The sequence below is a fragment of the Herpailurus yagouaroundi genome, unplaced genomic scaffold (genome assembly GCF_014898765.1).
Source record: "Herpailurus yagouaroundi ecotype Mexico unplaced genomic scaffold, PumYag 77, whole genome shotgun sequence".
NCBI classification, from domain to species: domain Eukaryota; kingdom Metazoa; phylum Chordata; class Mammalia; order Carnivora; family Felidae; genus Herpailurus; species Herpailurus yagouaroundi.
Window position 1 is genome coordinate 93,268,157 of NW_024412388.1, and position 6,030 is coordinate 93,274,186.

Consider the following 6,030-nt stretch of genomic DNA (forward strand, 5'->3'; position numbering starts at 1 on the left):
GTTGATTTTGTTTTGGAGCACTTTCAATTTCAGAAAAACTACTCCTGTGGTGCCCAAATCTTTCAATGCTATTAAAATGAATACTTTAAAAGCATCAGCACCCATGAATCTTTATTAAGCCTGCCTGAACACAATCCCTGTCTTCCTAAATCTCAATAATCTCAATTCCACCCAGATGTCCAAGCTAGAAATCTGGGAGCCATTCTTGCCCTCTCCCTCTCCCTTATTCTCCTCATATCTGATCATCCCCTACAAACTCCTATTGTCTATAATTTTAAAATACAGCATGAACTTTTTCATGCTCTCTAGTTATAGATATTCCAAGTCACCACTGTCTTTCATTTGGGCTGCTACAATAATAATGTTTAAAGTAAAAACAGCAACAAATACTTCATAATATTTACTTTGGGTCAGGCACTGCTTTAAGTACTTTACATGTTAGCTCATTTATTCCTCTCAACAACCCTGTTAAGGTTTTTTAGTACATTTCTGCACTAAGACAAGGAAACTGATGCACAGAGGAGTTCGGTGACTTGTTCAAAGTCACACAACTAAGGAGGTGGAGAAGCCAGCAATCACCTCCTTACGCTCCCTTTGCATTCACACCCATCATCCTCTGATCTGATATCCACTCAGCAGCCAGTGTGATTCTTTAAAGCAAGTATCCTTTACCCAGACCCAGAAACTCTCTTAAGGTGAGAACAGAAAACAGATTTATTCTTTTTTCCCCCAGAGCCTGATAAAATCAGCTCTACAGAAAGGCTCTTTCCTAATGCCAAAAAGTCCCTTGACTTTTTTGGTACTCTCAGTTAATCAAAATTCTTCCCGTTAATCACAAAGTAGTTCCAGTTCAATAATAAAAATGCCCAGTACAGCGTGTTGGTCAAAATTCTGAACTTTATTGCAGTTAATGCTTCCTACTGCTAGTTAATGCTAGAACCTTTGCAGTGAGGATCAACAAATTTTCATTCTCTCAGCTGGCCTTTGGCCAATCAAGGGTGGAGGGGCCAGAGCAGGAAGAGCAGTAAGGGCTGGGTCTTGTTTGACAGGCACAAATGTAATCTAGCACTGGTATACTCTGGCCGTGGCAGGTATTTAAAATTGACTCCTGTTCTCAGGGTTGGCTTTATGAGCACCTTGGATATTCTGCTGTGAGTTCCCTTGTCTAGAGCTTCCTTGAAGTAGGCAAAATCTCTACCTGAACCAAACACTCATGCAGGAACCCAAGCCCCAGCCTCACCTTCAGCCTCTGATGGTGCATCTGCAGCCTCTTTCTGATAAGGTTGTCTGGATTAGGCAGAAGGCCTCTTGGCATGATCCCATTTTCAGTAACCCAGGTACATAGTCCTACCAAGGATTTCATACCTTTAAGATGCTAATGGAGGGATCATAGTTACTTCCCAAAGGCATTTCTTTGGTCTCATGCCAGTAAACTATTTTCCATGTATTTCTGTGTTCCATGGAATCCAGGGGATACAAGTCAAACTCTCCACCTTGTCACCTTAAACCTTCCTCACCAGGCCTGAGGTGAAGTAAAAACACCCGTACCACCAGTCCCCATGGGTATAGGGAAGACTCACAACGCACTGAAAATTTTTTCCAAGGGGAGCTTCTAAATCTTGACTAGTTTCTCAGCTCCTTCAGTTTTAGCCCTTTTATAGCCTTAAGATAGGCAGGGGAGTAAGGATCCACAGAACTGGCTTTTAGCACCTTCTCTGTAATTCTGCCATTAATGATCTGACTCTAACACTTCACTTGGGAACGTAGGGGTAATTGAAAGAGTCAGCTGAGTCAGTGAGTCAGAAAGAATCCCATTTTAACATCCTGTTAGAAATACTAAAATATGATGTCTTTCCACTGCTATTAGGATTTAATGCAAACTCTTTATTTTTTTAAAGTTTATTTATTTATTCTGAGAGAGAGAGAAAGCAAGTAGGGGAGAGACAGAGAGAGAGAGAGAGAGAGAGAGAGAGAATCCTAAGCAGGCTCTGCACCACCAGCACAGAGCCCAACACAGGGCTCAAACCCATGAACTGTAAGATCACAAACTGAGACAAGGTTGGATGCTCAACCCAACAGGCCACACAGGTGCCCCAAATGGGAACTCTTTAATATGTTCTATGGAGTGCTGCATGATGTGGCCCTTGCCTACATCTCCAGCTTTGTCTTGTGCGACTCTTTCCTGGGCTCAGCCGTGCTGGTCTTGCAACTCCTTAGGTTATCTAAGCTCCTTCTGACCTCAGAGCCTTCATACATGCCTAGAATGTTCTTTCTTGTACCTCTCTTTTTCTTCTCATTTCTCAGGTCTCAATTTAAATATTATCTTATTATTACAAAGAAATTTCCTGAAATAGCTCCCCACCTCCACTCCATTATTCTCACTCATACATGCTATTTTATTTTATAGAATTTATCACAAGTTATGTAATCTTATGTTTACTAGTATGTAGTCATATGGCAGAAACTGCTTAACTATTTACCAAAGCATTTCCATTTTCCTCCTAGGTACACAATTGGACTACATTTCCCAGCTGCCCTTGCAGTTAGTGCAGCCATATAACTAAGTTCTAGCTACTGGAATAGAGGCAGAAAAAGACCACTCCCAGATATAAAGCCTTCTAAATTTGACTCAATTACAGTTGTGGACCTCATTTAGGAAACCCAGATATAGGGGGGTTCTACACTGATTGTGTAACCTTGAGAGAGTGACTTAATCTCTATATGCTTCAGTTCCTTTACCTGTAAAAGGAAAGAATGATATCTACCTCACTGAATGGTGAGATTTGAACAAATGAATACATGAAGGTGCTTCGACTAAAACAATGCCTACAACATAGTAAGTGCTTAATGAATGCTGATATTATTCCTGTTATTATGGAATAATAATACCAGCAAATATATGGAATAACAGAAATACATATTTGCAAAGTTTAAATTAATATGGTAGAAGAAACAGACATTTTTCACTTACAAAGGAATTTAAAAATCATAACCAATAGGGGCCCCTGGGTGGCTCAGCCTAAGCTTTGGACTCTTGATCTCGGCTCAGGTTGTGATCTCAGGGTTCGTGAGTTCGAGTCCCACATTCGGCTCTGCACTGACAGTGTGGAGCCTGCTTGAGATTCCATCTTTCCCTCTCTCTACCCCTTTCCCACTTGCTGTCTCTCTCTCTCTTTCTCTCTTTCTCTCAAAACAAATAAATAAACTTTAAAAAATAAAAAATAAAAATAAAAGTAATAACCAATAAACATGTGTTCAGATTGACAAAGCAGGGCTTAACTAAATGAGAGGTAAGAAATAGCAGAGAAATTTAGAATTAAAGTCTTAGAAACCTCTGCCAATTAAAGATCAATCAGAAACGAAAATAAAGGAATTCCGGAAATAAGGTATAGACGTTCAGATTTGATTAACAACAACAAAAGAATCAGTTTATACACAACTTTTCAGGAACATGTCTACAGTGTTAAGTCAAAGCACATCTGTATCCTTCAATACCAAATGTCACTCTAATCAACAAAGACAGATGGGAACCCTTTCCTTGTGCTATTATCCCTTTTGTACCACGTAACCACTGTATCCTCCTTTTACTAACAACTTCTATCTGGGAGACAGCAACATCACCCTTGTTCTAGCTCACGTTTATCACACTAGTACAAGGCCCCAGAAAAGGTTCCATAAATGAATATATTTGATTAACTAAAATACGTGCTAAGCAATCAAGCCTACACTGAAAATAAAGCCAAAAATTGACAAACCACTGGATAATTTCAATAAAACTTGCTTTTAAATTAGTTTATGAATTTATCTCAGTTTTCTTTCCTACATGTCACTGGAAAAAATTTTTTTCTTTTAGTGTTTTTTATCATCCACATTATTATTTTGTTTTTTTTTTCTTGCTTCATAGTAAAACCATCAGGATGAGATTATGCTACAGCCTCCTTTGGCCAAACTGACCTGCCAAGCATGTGGCAATCTTCTTGTTCCCACAAAGCAACCACCCATCTTTTCTTAGCTGGGATTCTGAAGCATGCCAAAGAGAGGAAATGATACAGGGTATCTCAACATACCTTAAGTCTTGGCCCTCCTCTCCCTCAAACAACAACAACAACAACAACAACAATAGCATTTTAAAAAGATAGCTCTTAAGAGTCAAAGGAGAACTTAAAATGAGTAAAGTTAAATATGGCATTAAAGGTATCAGAATAAATAGTAGCTTTATTGTACATTCCTACTGTAATTCTTTTCATATTGAAAATTAAAAACCACAGGTTTTCTAAGTAAGGTCCTACTTAGAACGTTTTGTGTTATAAATGGGCTCACTTTAACAGATTCATCCCTATCTACCTAGTTAGAAAGTACTCTAGTAAAATAATCACTAAACCCTTAAAAAATATTTTTTTATCTTGACCAATTCTACAGAAACCTGAATATTCTCTCTCAGATCATACAAATGAAAATTATGCTTTCCAACTGGGAAATTATATTTGATTGCGTTAGTCATGATAACGACAGTAACCTGTCTCTATGCTGTTTATTTGAACTACATTAACCACACCAGATTTAATCTAGAAAGCCTGAGTTTAAGTGTTCAAAGACCATGTAAGCTAAAAGCTTAAATCAAGTCCATCCATGGATGGGCACTTCTGTTGTTGTTGCTGTTGTTAAAGATAAAGATCGGTGCTATTTTAAGAATCTCCTTGGTTAAAGATTTTGAATGCAGTTAAAAAAAAAATCTATATACCTCAGACACTTGGCTAACCAAGAAGGTCAGGCTAAGGTTACAAGAGGCGGTTCTCCAATTTATCAGTCTGAGAACATAAATATACTTAAGTAATGAAGGGGACAACACTGAGTACAAGTAACGTGGACACTCATTATCACAGTGCAAAATTTAAGATGTTCCCCAATGCATTTCATACTTTCATCACTGATATCAGTTCAATCTTCAATTGAATATATATATTTCCAGCATAGAATATGAACGTATTTCTTCCTTACAAGAGCGTATTTTGCATATCAACCTTAATCCATTTCTCCTCCTGCATTCCTTAAATTAGCTTGAAGTACCACCACTCTTTTCGTCATGGAGACTCATAATATTGAAGTCATTTTTTTTTTACTTGTTCCCCTTATTCCATCACTATATGCAATAGGTTGCCAGGACCTATGGATGCTACTTTTACAGTAACCTCTCATGCATCCTCTGTCTCTAATTCTCCTGCTAGTATCCCAATTCAGAGCCTATTTCTGCACTTTTGTAATAACTAGCCTTCTGACTGGCCCCTGCATTAGCCTCTCCCTAGACTAACTTATCTTAAATACTGTCAGAGCAATGTTCCTAATGAACATCTCTGATTTTTCATTCCCTTGCTCAAATGCCTCACAATCTACAAAATAAAGTCGAGACTACCCAGCCTAACATTTAAAACCAGGTTCTGGCCACAATCTATGTTTCCAAACCTGGTTTTCCTCTACTTCTTTTCATAGCTATTTTTTCCTTTGTTTCAACTCAGACTCTTTTGCTCCCTAACTTCATGTTTCCTGCCTCTCTGCCCTGGCTCAAGACAGAAGTGACCTTTCCTTCCTTCTCTACATTGGCAGAACCTACGCTTCCTTCAAGGCTCAAGGTCTAGCTCAATGCCACATCCTCCACAAAACCTTCTCTTAATGTCTCATCTGGAAGTAATTGCTTCCTCCCCTGAAGTATTCTGGTAGTTATGTAAATACGTCTTTCTCAACTTTCTTCTGTTTTTTCCCCCCATCCTCAACTTTTCTAGAAGTTTCAACTCTTATATGCTTTTGTATTCTTTAATTGAATACAAAATAATAGGGATTTAAGGCAAGTAAACATTTTATATCAAAGAAGACATAATCTAATGCATAAAAAAATATTGGACTTAGGGCACCTGGGTGGCCCAGTCAGTTAGGCATCCAACTTCGGCTCAGATCATGACCTCATTGTTCATGAGTTCGAGCCCTGCATTAGGCTCTCTGTTGTCATCAAAAGAGCCCACTTCAGATCCTCTGTCC